Consider the following 14,051-nt stretch of genomic DNA (forward strand, 5'->3'; position numbering starts at 1 on the left):
GTAAGTGTAAACACTGCAAAGGATGCAGCTTTTGCATACAATAAGAATAAACCCTTTAAGTAAATAAAACTAGGAATTCTCTGGGAAACCAGTGCTTGGTGCTCAATGCTTTCACTCTGGTGACATGGGTCAGTCCCTGGACAGGAAACTAAGATCCTGAAGGAAGTCTCGTGGTGCTTCCATAAATAAATAAAACTGTTAATATCATGCTTTCAAATATATCCAGAAGAATGTAAATAACATAGAGTTTTTTCAAATATTTATTTTTATTTACTTATTTGGGTGCCTTGGGTATTAGTTGTGGCATGCAGCATCCTTTGTGGGTTCTACTGCCCTCTGTGTTGTGGGATCTTATTTCCCCAATCATGGATCAAATCCATGCTCCCTGCCTTGGAAGGCAGATTCTCAACCACTGAACCACCAGGGCATTCCCTAGCCTTGGGTTTTCATACTCACCAGCATTGCAGAAAGACATGGCAACCCACTTCAGTATTTTTGCCTGGAGAATTCCATGGATAGAGGAGCCTGGTTGGCTACAGTCCATGGGGTCACAAAGAGTCAGACACAACTGAGCAACTAGACACAGCACTCACCATCAACCATCTTAAAAGAGTATAAAATGATCTCTTTCTAATGGTCAGGTTTTTTTTTTTTTTCCTGTTTCATTGAGATGTAATGGACATATATTTTATAAATTTAAAGTGAACACATGTTGATTTGATAAGAACGGTATTTTTGATGTTATATCTGTTTATAGCGCTTGAGATCACGTTCATTATTGAACTTCATTTTTTTTCTAATTCAGTGACTGTTACCTTATAAGAAATGGAAATACACATATTTCTTCTCTAAAACCCTCCCTCCTCCTAAGAATCTGTGTGCATAAGGCTGTAAAGGCAGTGGGAGGGAAAGCTTGAGATATAATCTAAGTGGTGCAAAGGGGAAGGAGAGAGAAGAGGGGGAGTGAGGAAGGAAGGGAGAAGGAGGGGGACCAGGGTGTGACCTAGCACCCCGACATGGTTTTAGAAAGCATGAGCCCTTGCCTAGATCAAGCTCCTGGAGTTCAGCATGAAATCCATGATGAGGACCCCAGGAATCCAGCAGGTGCTGAATCTTCAAGTGCAGATCACTTGGGAGTAAGCTTGCTTCCTGCCCTCCCACCTTGCCCGCTCTGCCCCCCCAACCTATCCCCCTTGCCCCTGGAAGAATACAGGGGTTTGCTGTTTGCAGCTGGTGAATTTTCTGGCATTGGAAGAGGACCCCTGCCTTTTTAGGTTCCTGATATCAGCCTGAGCTCTGTCGGAATAGCTGTGTAGACCGCCTTCCCCTGCCCTTAAGCTATTGAACCCCAAATAACTACAATTGCAGATAAATTGGAGATAAAGTGGTGGGCCTCTGGATGCCAGAGAGAGAAGTGGAGACTCTCACCACCCTGAGACCTGGACAATAGCCCATGGGTGAAGCCCTGAAGCCCCATCCACATTCTTTCCTCTCTCTAGCAACTTGGTAGAAAGATTTCTAGTTGAAAGACTCGATGGGGGAAAACTGTTTCAGAAACCTGTTTGGAGCCCGGGTTGGATACTATGGATTGGGTTAGAATGGGCTTTAAAAGATTTGGAATCTCCTGAAACAGCCTCACTGTAGGGGTTCATGGACACTGGACACAGGAAGTGGTGCTGGTATTTCCAGAGAAATCTCTCTGGGAGGTGAAGACAAAAACACTCCAGCTTCACCCGCCACTGGGGCTCAGAATGGGATATGTTTAGCTTCACTGAGTCAACTGGACATCAGCAGCTGGTGAGCCATGGGGTTTGGAATACTTCATTTTGTTCTCTGAAGTCATGAGTCTGCAAAATTTCTCTATAAAGGGCTAGAAAGTAACCAGGAATTAAGGTCCATTCGGTCTTTGCCATTAGCAGTGTGAAACAACCTTGTGCAGTGGCAAATGATCGCAGTTGTGTTCCAAAAAAACTTTATTTGTGACACTGAAATTTAGACATCATATAATTTTTACATGTCACAAAATGTTCCTTTGTTTCCCCCAAATAAAATTAAAAAGTAAAAATATTAAACGTATTTTTAAAAGTTAAAAAAAAAAAAAAACTAAAACATAAAAATCATTCTTAGCTTGCTGGTTGGGAGAAAAAAACAAACAGGAGGCATGCCAATTTGTCAATCCCTTTCTAAACCATTTGCCTATATAAGGCAGCTAGCATAGCATTAGTGGCTTGCTACACGAATTTAGTAGGCTGGATTCTGCTTATGAAAAATAGAATCTTCATTAAATCTAAGAAGACATCACCTGTAATCTACAACATTATTTGGTGTTTTGTTTGTTTGTTTTTGCCAAACACAAGCTGGAATCAAGATTGCTGGGAGAAATATCAATAACCTCAGATATGCAGATGACACCACCCTTATGGCAGAAAGTGAAGAGGAACTCAAAAGCCTCTTGATGAAAGTGAAAGTGGAGAGTGAAAAATTTGGCTTAAAGCTCAACATTCAGAAAACGAAGATCATGGCATCCAGTCTCACCACTTCATGGGAAATAGATGGGGAAACAGTGGAAACAATGTCAGACTTTATTTTTCTGGGCTCCAAAATCACTACAGATGGTGACTGCAGCTATGAAATTAAAAGATGCTTACTCCTTGGAAGCAAAGTTACGACCAACCTAGATAGCATATTCAAAAGCAGAGACATTACTTTGCCAACAGAGGTCGTCTAGTCAAGGCTATGGTTTTTCCTGTGATCATGTATGCATGTAAGAGTTGGACTGTGAAGAAGGCTGAGGGCTGAAGAATTGATGCTTTTGAACTGTGGTGTTGAAGAAGACTCTTGAGAGTCCCTTGGACTGCAAGGGGATCCAACCAGTCCATTCTGAAGGAGATCAGCCCTGAGATTTATTTGGAAGGAATGATGCTAAGGCTGAAACTCCAGTACTTTGGCCACCTCATGCGAAGAGTTGACTCATTGGAAAAGACTCTGATGCTGGGAGGGATTGGGGGGCAGGAGGAGAAGGGGACGACAGAGGATGAGATGGCTGGATGGCATCACTGACTCGATGGACATGAGTCTGGGTGAACTCCAGGAGTTGGTGATGGACAGGGAGGCCTGGCGTGCTGCAATTCATGGGGTCGCAAGGAGTTGGACACAACTGAGTGACTGATCAAATCTTATCTGTGGCATGTGGGGTCATAGGTCCCTGCCCAGGGATTGAAGCCATGCCCCCTGGCTTGGAGTGAGGAGTCTTAAGTACTGGATCACCAGGAAGGCCCGAAGCATTATTTTTCACACCACTATAAAATATATATTTATATACATATGAATGTGTGTATGTGCTGTTGCTTCAGTCATGTTTGACTCTTCCAACTCTATGGACTGTAGCTCAGCAGTCTCCTCTGTCCACAGGATTCTTCAAGCAGGAATACTGGAGTGGGTTGTCATGCCCTCCTCCAGGGGGTCTTCCTGACCCAGAGATTGAACCTGTGTCTCTTAAGTCTTCTGCATTGGCAGGAGGGTCCTTTACTGCTAGAGCCACCATTTAGCCAAGCAAACTATGGTATGCTACTGATGAAATGTGATCTGGTATCAGAAATGGTCAAATGTAAACTTTAGAATGGTCGTAAATGTCAGCGAAACCTGTTAATGGCATGGAAGCTATCGAAAAATGTATTATATGGAGAGAAATTGTGTTACGTATCTTTTGTTTCAATGACTACAACTGGTCCTGACATCATCCAGCTACATACTGGCTGACACTCTCCCTTGTGTGATAGTTTTAAGTCATTAAGATTTGGATTTCATGAAATGCTAGGGAAAACTGCTTCTCAGCCTTTTGGCTAAGATCAAGTGTAAGTACCTGGGGATCCAGGAATTAGTGGGTCGAGCCTGTGATACAGACAAATGATTGTATTATTAAGAGTTACTGTTTATTTTTGTAGCAGACATATAACACTGACAGATGCCACATGTTGTTCTAGAAACAAAAATATAGCAACCCAATAGCTCTGGAGTTGAATATGGCATGTGAGTGGGAGAAGGCTGTAATTTCTGACATCATGGTCGGGCAAGCTTGGCAGACAAACTGTGGACCGTGACAGATCAGGAGCTGGGTGATGGTACTTGAGACAGCATCCTAGGCAGGGAGAGCAGCAGAAGTCCTGAGAAGGCCCCGTCCTCTCTCCTCGGTGCCCTTGGGAGATTGGTCCAGGAACCCTGCACCCACAGATACCAAAATGCATGGCAGTGCAAGTCTCTTATATAAAATGGTGTAGTCTTTGCATGTAACTTAAGGGGGTGCTCCCATATGCTTTAAATTATCCCCAGATTCCTTATAATACTTAATACAATGTCAGTGCTCTGTAAATAGTTTCAAGTACACAAATATATATATATATATATATATATATATATATATTACGTTTATATATATTTTTTTTCCAGCATGAGGCAGGTTCAAGTTTTGTTATTAGAACTTTCTGGATTTTTTTTTATATATATATTTTTGATCCATGAATAGAGTCCGATGCCTTCTGGACTCACAGAGAGGAGGGCGTGAGGGGCAGCCCCAAGGGACAGATGAGGGCTCTTTTAGACATTTTATGTTGTTCAGCATTTCTGAGTGCTATTGGAGAACTATAGCAAAATGGCACCTACCAGCTCTCCTGTAGAGTGACAGGAGCACTGGGCCATCATGGGGAGACAAGGCAAAAGTGGGGGCTGGGGAAGAAAGTTTAAAACTGTCATGTCACTTAACTGAGTTTGAGATGTTTCCTTATGTATAAAAAAAGGGTGTTAATAGTTATCTCAATGTTTCAGCCAATGATTCAATCAAGTACTAATTTTGTCTTTTGAAAGAAATAGAATCATCACCACTCATCTGCACAGAGTAAGTTCCAAGACCCCCAGTGGATATCTGTAACCTCACGTAGTATCAAACCCTATATACACAGTGTTTTTGCTATACAAACATACCTGTGATGCAGTTTATTTTATAAAAGTACAGTAAGAGATTGGCAACTAATAATGACAGGAAAGTGAAAGTGAAGTTGCTCAGTCGTTTCCGACTCTTTACAACCCCTTGGACTGCACCTTACTACTCTCCTCTGTCCATGGGATTTCCCAGGCACGAATTCTGGAGTCGGTTGCCATTTCCTGTTGTGAAGGATCTTCCCAACCCAGGGATTGAAGCCGGGTCTCCTGAATTGTAGGCAGACAATTTACCATCTAAGTCACCAGGGAAAGTATAATAATAACATAGAACAATTATAACAGTATACTTTTATAGAAGTTTTGTGAAAGTTTCCATGTAAAATATATTACTGTACTAATTTACTGATGTTTTTCACCCTAAAGGCAATGGCACCCCACTCCAGTAGTCTTGCCTGGAAAATCCCATGGACAGAGGACCCTGGTGGGCTACAGTCCATGGGGTCGCACAGAGTCGGACACAACTGAAGTGACTTCACTTTCACTATTCACTTCCATGCATTGGAGAAGGAAATGGCAACCCACTCCAGTGTTCTTGCCTGGAAAATCCTAGGGACAGAGGACCCTGGTGGGCTACAGTCCATGGGGTCGCACAGAGTCGGACATGACTGAAGTGACTTAGCAGCAGAAGCAGCAGCAGCAGCAAGCACTTACTGCACTCTGTGGCCATACCTTTTGCAGTTTGAGGTTTAACAGCAAAACTAATACAGATTTCTTTTCTCTTCTTCACATTCACCACAGATCTTAGCAACCTCAGCATGCAACTGTTCTCTTTTTAATCAAATTGAGAACTTTGATATTTTCACTTAAATGTAGCACTTAATGGATTCCCTCTAGCATGTCTAAATGGCCAGCATCACTCTAATATGCTTTGGGTTCATTATTGAGTAAAATAAGGGTGATTTGGTCACAGCTCTGTGACATCTCAACAGTCATTGTGGTAAACAAGTAACAACCGAGTGGGATGTGCAGGACTAAGGAACGATTCACATTTTGGGCAGGAGGAAGCAGGATGGTGTGAGATTCCAATCACACTCCTCAAAATGACATGCAATTTACAATTTATGAGTTATTTCTCTCTGGAATTTTCCATTTAATATTTTCAGAGAACAACCCTCAGGGTTAACTAAAACCACAGAGAGTGACACCTGGATTCAAGTTCAAAGCCAGTCATTTCTAACATTTGAACAGAGTGACCAGACTCAGAAATGGAATCCCAGGGGGACCTGAATTCACCATGGCCCCTCCAGGAGTCTATTCTACAAATAATATGATTATGACCTTGGAAGGTCTCTTGACCTCACCAAGCCATGTTTATGGTGAGACACCATTTTCACAGATTCACGTAAATGACCAGACATGCTTCAGTCTTATGGATCCAGACAGCACATGTAGTTTGGAAGGGCTGGAGAAAACAGACTTTTTGACTCTAGCAAGTCAGAGCAAGATTGTTGGTCCCATGAAATGAAATCTGATCATGCTACTTGATGACTTTTACTGTGGACAGCATACAAGAGATAGGCAGCCAGAACAGAAGACTCACACAGCCTCAGCTGAGCTGAGTGACTCACAACCCTCAGCTGAGCTGTGTGACTCACAAGCCTCAGCTGCTTGAGAGTTCTAAAAAATGTCAAGTTTATGACCCAGGTGAGGAACCATCTGGAGTTTGAGAAGCAGAAGGGTGACAGCTAGGAAATCCACACTACTGGCCAGCACTGCAACCGCCAGTTTCCCAGCCCATTCCAGCTGCGTATCACATTGAAAGTGTCCACACTTCTGGGGAGCCCTCCACGGTCTGTAAAATCTGTGAATTGTCCTTCGAAACACATCAGGTTCTCTTACAACACATGAAGGACAGTCACAAACCTGGCAAAACACCTTATGAATGCCACATTTGCAATTACAGATCTTCAGCCTTTGCTGATACAGAGGCAAATTTTAGAACATGGCATGGAAACACAAACAATTTGCTTTGTCTGTTTTGCCTCAAATTTTTCAAACTGGTGATATCCTTCGTAAATCACACTTGGAGGCACTGGAACAAGAGGGTCTTTCCATGTTCCAAGTGCCTACTACAGTTATTGAAGCCAAAGGAAAATACAGAGCATCAAACCAATAATCATCAGCCATTCAAAAAGCCAGAACAATTGCAAGGGTTGCCTACTGAAACAGAGGTCATGATCCAAACTTCAGTTCAGCTGAGACTGAGTTGATTTCCCTAAGAGAGACAGCATCCATCATTGTGAGGAACACTGACTCCCGAGTGCCACCCAGAAAAACTACAAAGAAGATTGACTACCAACACAAACTACTCCAGATGTGTTGCAGCAAGGGATCTGGCTAAAAACTATGTTCTACCCACCTCCAGAAATTCAAAACAGCCCTATTGAGGTTCAGCCAGCTGTACATAAAGACCCTGCTTGGCTTTTGTTCAGTTGCTCAGTCACTCCCTGTGACCCTATAAACTTCAGTACACCAGGCTTCCCTGTCCATCACCGTCTCCTGAAGCTTGCTCAAACGCATTCCATTGGGTTGCTGATGCCATCCAACCATCTTGTCCTCTGTCATGTTTTGTGCTCCTTCCTTCAATATTTCCCAGCATCAGGGTTTTTACCAATAATTTGACTCTTCCCATCAGGTGACCAAATTGTTGGAGCTTCAGCATCAGTTCTTCCACTGAACATTCAGGGTTGATTTCCCTTAGGATTGACTGGTTGGATCTCCTTGCAGTCCAAGGGACTCTCCAGAGTCTTCTCCATTCTCCAGGACCACAGTTCAAACAGATCAATTCAGCATTCAGCCTTCAGTCCAGCTCTTCCATCTGTATCTGACTCCTGGGAAAACTATAGCTTTGACTTTATGGACATTAGTTGGCACAGTAATGTCTCTGTCTTTTAAGATGCTATCTACATTTGTCACAGCTTTTCTTCCAAAGAGTGTCTTTTAATTTCAGGGCCTCAGTAGCAGTCCACAGTTATTTTGGAGCCCTAAAAAATAAAGTCTGGATTTACTGTAACTGAGATTGTACTGGCTTCATCTCTCCACCATCAAGTAGCTTTGAAATCTCCATGTTCCTACCTGGCTTCTCTCTGATCCCCAAAGTAACCATTTCTCTGAACTCTAGCACCAGGTATTCATTTTCCTTTGTTTCAAATTTTAAATAGATAGAATCACACAACAGAATTTCTGTTCCCCTGGTCTTTGTTTTCTTTCAAATAAGTGAGATGCATTCTTATTACATGTAGCTGTGGAACATTCCTTTTCATTACTGGGTAGAATTCCCTTGGATGAATGGGCATAGTCTTATATGTCCATTTACTGTGCCTGAAATTTGAGGCTTTAATTTTGCCTTTTTGAATAAGCTGCCTATGAACATGTGTATGTGTTTCACAGTAATTTCTCTAAGATAGCTATATCTGTATATATGGATATGAGATTTTCTGATAATCCATGTGGTAGTGGTAAAGTTGCTAAGTGGTATTTGACTCTTGCAACCCCACACACTCTAGCCCACCAGTCTCCACTGTCCATGGGTTTTCCCAGGCAAGAATACCACAATGGCTTGGCATTTCCTTCTCCATAGTATTTTCCTGACCCAGCGTTCAAACCTGGGTCTCCTGCATTGCAGGCAGATTTGTTACTGACAGATACAAAATAGCCATGAAATTAAAAGACGCTTACTCCTTGGAAGGAAAGTTATAACCAACCTAGATAGCATATTCAAAAGCAGAGACATTACTTTGCCAACAAAGGTCCATCTAGTCAAGGCTATGGTTTTTCCTGTGGTCATGTATGGATGTAAGAGTTGGACTGTGAAGAAAGCTGAGCGCTGAAGAATTGATGCTTTTGAACTGTAGTGTTGGAGAAGACTCTTGAGAGTCCCTTGGACTTTAAGGAGATCCAACTAGTCCATTCTAAAGGAGATCAGCCTTGGGATTTCTTTGGAAGGAATGGTGCTAAAGCTGAAACTCCAGTACTTTGGCATGAGGTCATGCGAAGAGTTGACTCATTGGAAAAGACTCTGACACTGGGAGGAATTGGGGGCAGGAGCAGAAGGGGATGACAGAGGATGAGATGGTTGGCTGGCATCACTGACTCGATGGACGTGAGTCTGAGTGAACTCCGGGAGTTGGCGATGGACAGGGAGGCCTGGCATGCTGCGATTCATGGGGTTGCAAAGAGTCGGACATGACTGAGTGACTGAACTAAACTGAACTGATTCCTGCTTCTGAACCTAAATAACTTGTAGCTCCTAAGTGAAATTGTTATGAAAAAAGGAATGATATTGAAAATAGCAAACTTTTTGAGACAGAGCTAAAGCAGTTTCATATGTTAATGTGCACTACATTTGAAAAGAAGAAAGCTTGGCAAAACAATGATCTAAGTAAATGCTATTCACAGACATTTTGGTAGCAATATAAATTTTTTAAATCATTGTTACATGTATTCCCTAATAAGGATGATCAGGTTTTCACATATATAAATGCATATTTTTCTCTTCTGTGAGGTAATGTATTTATATACTTTATCTGATTTTTCAGTCAGGGTGTTCATCTTGTAGGAATTTTTGTTTGTTTCCTGTAAGGCTTAAGGAATCATAGATCTTCAACCAGGGATTGAATTTCTGCCCCTCCATTGCAAACACAAAGCCCTAACTACCAGATCATTAGGGAATTCTCAATGAAAAAGTTTTCTCTCTCCTTGTCTAATATGCCACTTCAGAGATATTAAAATGTAGCTAATGTGACAGAGGTATTAAATCCTTGTGTGTGCTCAGTCACTGCAGTTCAGGTCAGTTCAGTTGCATTCAACTCTTTGTGACCCCATGAATCGCAACATGCCAGGCCTCCGTGTCCATCACCAACTCCCAGAGTTCACCCAGACTCACGTCCATCGAGTCAGTGATGCCATCCAGCCATCTCATCCTCTGTCATCCCCTTCTGCTCCTGCCCCCAATCCCTCCCAGCATCAGAGTCTTTTCCAATGAGTCAACACTTTGCATGAGGTGGTCAAAGTACTGGAGTTTCAGCTTTAGCACCATTCCTTCCAAAGAAATCCCAGGGCTGATCTCCTTCAGAATGGACTGGTTGGATCTCCTTGCAATCCAAGGGACTCTCAAGAGTCTTCTCCAACACCACAGTTCAGAAGCATCAGTTCTTCAGCCCTCAGCCTTCTTCACAGTCCAAATCTCACATCCATACAAGACCACAGGAAAAACCATAGCCTTGACTAGATGGACCTTTGTCGGCAAAGTAATGTCTCTGCTTTTGAACAAGCTATATGGGTTGGTCATAACTTTCCTTCCAAGGATTAAGCGTCTTTTAATTTCATGGCTGCAGTCATCATCTGCAGTGATTTTGGAGCCCCAAAAAATAAAGTCTGACACTGCTTCCACTGTTTCCCCATCTATTTCCCATCAAGTGATGAGATTGGATGCCATGATCTTCATTTTCTGAATGTTGAGCTTTAAGCCAACATTTTCACTCTTCACTTTCAATTTCATCAAAAGGCTTTTTAGTTCCTCTTCACTTTCTGCCTTAAGGGTGGTGTCATCTGCGTATCTGAGGTTATTGATATTTCTCCTGACAGTCTTGGTTCCAGCTTGTGTTTCTTCCAGACCAGTGTGTCTCATGATGTACTCTGCATATAAGTTAAATAAGCAGAGTGACAATAGACAGCCTTGACATACTCCTTTTCCTATTTGGAACCAGTCTGTTGTTCCATGTCCAGCTCTAACTGTTGCTTCCTGACCTGCATACAAGTTTCTTAAGAGGCAGGTTAAGTGGTCTGGTATTCCCTTCTCTTTCAGAATTTTCCACAATTTATTGTGATCCACAAAGTCAAAGGCTTTGGCGTAGTCAATAAAGCAGAAATGGATGTTTTTATGGGACTCTCTTGCTTTCTCTATGATCCAGCAGATGTTGGCATCTGATCTCTGGTTCCTCTGCCTTTTCTAAAACCAGCTTGAACATCAGGAAGTTCACGGTTCATGTATTGCTGAAGCCTGGCTTGGGAGATTTTGAGCATTACTTTACTAGCATGTCTGATGAGTCCAACTGTGCCGTAGTTTGAACATTCTCAGTCCCGTCCAACTCTTTGTGACCCCACGGACTGTAGCCCGTCAGGCTCTTCTCAGTCCATGGGATTCTGTAGGCAATAATACTGGGGTGGGTTGCCATTTCCCATTCCAGGGGATATTCCCGACCCAGGGATTGAGCCCATATTTTTTATGTCTCCTGTATTGGGAGGCAGGTTCCTTATCACTATCACCACCTGGGAAACCTATTAAAATTTACTTTTATTTAATTAATTTAAAATTAAAAGCTATTGCTTGAGGAACCAGATCTTCCTTATAAATGTGTTTCAATTAATTTTATACTCAATAATTTGTGAATCTCTTAGATATTTTCCTCAATTTGAGAGTCCATGCCCCTCTCCAGGTATAGGCTGGGTTTAGTGACTTGTTTCCAAAGGACAGAATATGTCAGGGGGAAAGAGATAACTTTATAGCAGAGGAACTAGTGGTAAGTCATATTGATAGTATGAATCCTTGATGGGAAGTAATGAGAAAGATATATTGCCTTGGAGGTATAGTTCTAAAAATATATAAACCCCTGTGCAACCAGGAGAAACATACCAAACCCATATTGAGAGTCATTCTGCAAAATACCTGTCCCTGAAGGACTCCTGAAAATTGTCAAAAGTCATGAAAAGCAAGGAAAGTTTAAGAAACTGCTAAGACCAGAGGGAGATCAGCCCTGGGATTTCTCTGGAAGGAATGATGCTAAAGTTGAAACTCCAGTACTTTGGCCACCTCATGTGAAGAGTTGACTCATTGGAAAAGACTCTGATGCTGGGAGAGATTGAGGGCAGGAAGAGAAGGGGACGACAGAGGATGAGATGACTGGGTGGCATCACTGACACTATGGATGTGAGTCTCAGTGAACTCCGGGAGTTGGTGATGGACAGGGGCTCTGGCGTGCTGCGATTCATGAGGTAGCAAAGAGTCAGACACGACTGAGTGACTGGACTGAACTGAAGACCAGAGTAAACTAAGGGAGGTATCTGTAGCTTTTCGGTATATATCCTCATGCAATTTGGCATCACATATGGGACATGAACCTGGAAAAGAACAGTTGTGGAAAAACTGGTAAAATTTAATAAAACCTGGAACTTAGTTAAAGGTACCCTACTGAAAGATACAGGAATAATTGGGAGGCTTAAAGGAGGTCATTTTACACAGATATAGTTTAGACATTGCAAGTATTTTCTGTACATCACACCCACTTCATTTTTACTTCACTGGAATGGGAATCTAAAGTTTTGTATACTTAACTGAATGGAAATCTTCAAATACAAATGGTCAATAATATTTAGAAGGTGTGATCTGACCATAATGCAATAATGAGAAACTGACAAAGAAACATCTTTTAAAATGCCATTCATTTGGTAATTATCAATAAACATATTAATACATAATATATATATCTCCATGGAATTTTCAGGCAAGACTACTAGAGCTGATTGCCATTATTCTCCAGGGTATCTTCCTGACCCAGAATCATACCTCAGCCTCTTGTGTCTCCTGCATTGGCTGGAAAGTGCATCAGTTGAGCGATCAGGAAAGCTCATAGAATATATAATCTTTGTCTTAAAAATATAATATTAGGATATATTTGGAAGTAAATGATAATGAACATACTAATCAGCAAAAATCGTGGGAAACAGTTAAATTTGTACAGGGAAATGATGGAAACAGTGACAGACTTTAGTTGCTTGGGGTCCAAAATGATTGTGGATGGTGACTGAAGCCTTGAAATTAAAAGGTATTTGCCCCTATGAAGAAAAGCTATAACAAACCTAGACACAATATTAAAAACATACACATTACTTTTCTGACAAAGTCCATCTACTCAAAGCTATGGTTTTTCGAAAGTCATGTATGGATGTGACAGCTGATCATAAAGAAGGCTGAGTGCCAAAGAATGGATGCTTTTCAATTGTGGTGTTGGAGAAGACTCTCGGAGTCCCTTGGACAGCAAGGAGATCCAACCAGTCAATACTAAGGGAAAAAACTCTGAATATTCACCGTCGCCAGATCACAGGGTGAAAACAGCTCTAACACACACACACAGACACACACACACACACAAACCTGTGCAGAGTCGCCAGGCACAGGGCTGAGAACAGCACACACACACACAGACACACAAACAAACTGGTTGCACAGGCACCAGGGCACAAAGCTCAGAACGGTACACACACCTACACACACAAACACACACACACACACACACAAACCAGTTGCACAGTCGCCATGGCACAGGGCTGAGAACAGCACACACACACACACACACACACACACACACACACACACACACACAAAGAAAGTAAGAAAGCTCATTCTCAGGTCATTATATGCTGTGCAAAAACAGGGCAGGTTGCCCTGCATTGATCCACATGGAATTGAAGAGGAGGTGCTTCAAGATCCAGGTGTATGTTTGCTGGACACCATCACTGGAATTGCCTGGTAGACTCGGATAGTGTTCTCAGCCCTGTGCCCTGGGGACTGTGCAACTGGTGTATGTGTGTGTGTGTGTGTGTGTGTGTGTGTACCATTCTCAGCCCTGTGCCCTGGCAACTGTGCAACCGGTTTGTGTGTGTGTGTGTGCTGTTCTCAGCCCTGTGCCCTGGTGACAGTGCAACCGGTTTGTGCATGTGTGTGTGTGTGTGCCACTCTCAGCCCTGTGCCCTGGCGACTGTGCAACCGGTTTGTGTGTGTTTGTGTGTCTGTGTGTGTGTGTTTTTCTAAGGCCTGTGCCCTTGCGACTGTGCACCTGGTTTGTGTCTGTGTGTTTGTGTGTGTGCTGTTCTCAGCTCTGTGCCCTGGCGACTGTGAAACCTGTTTGTGTGTGTGTGTGTGTGTGTGTGTGTGTGTGTGTGCTGTTCTCAGCCTTGTGCACTGGTGACTGTGCACCAGTTTATGTGTATGTGTATATTTGTGTGTGTGTGTGTGTGTGCCACTCTCAGCCCTGGGCCCTGGCAACTGTGCAACCGGT

At 42.6% G+C, this 14,051-nt stretch overlaps 1 pseudogene; it reads left to right on the top strand.

Annotated features, from left to right (window-relative positions):
• The first annotated feature begins 1,080 nt into the window (after positions 1–1,080).
• LOC132344447 (zinc finger protein 280A-like) lies at positions 1,081–7,336 on the top strand (annotated as a pseudogene).
• The last annotated feature ends 6,715 nt before the right edge of the window (positions 7,337–14,051 follow it).

Source organism: Bos taurus, chromosome Y (genome assembly GCF_002263795.3).
Source record: "Bos taurus isolate L1 Dominette 01449 registration number 42190680 breed Hereford chromosome Y, ARS-UCD2.0, whole genome shotgun sequence".
In the NCBI taxonomy this organism is placed as follows: domain Eukaryota; kingdom Metazoa; phylum Chordata; class Mammalia; order Artiodactyla; family Bovidae; genus Bos; species Bos taurus.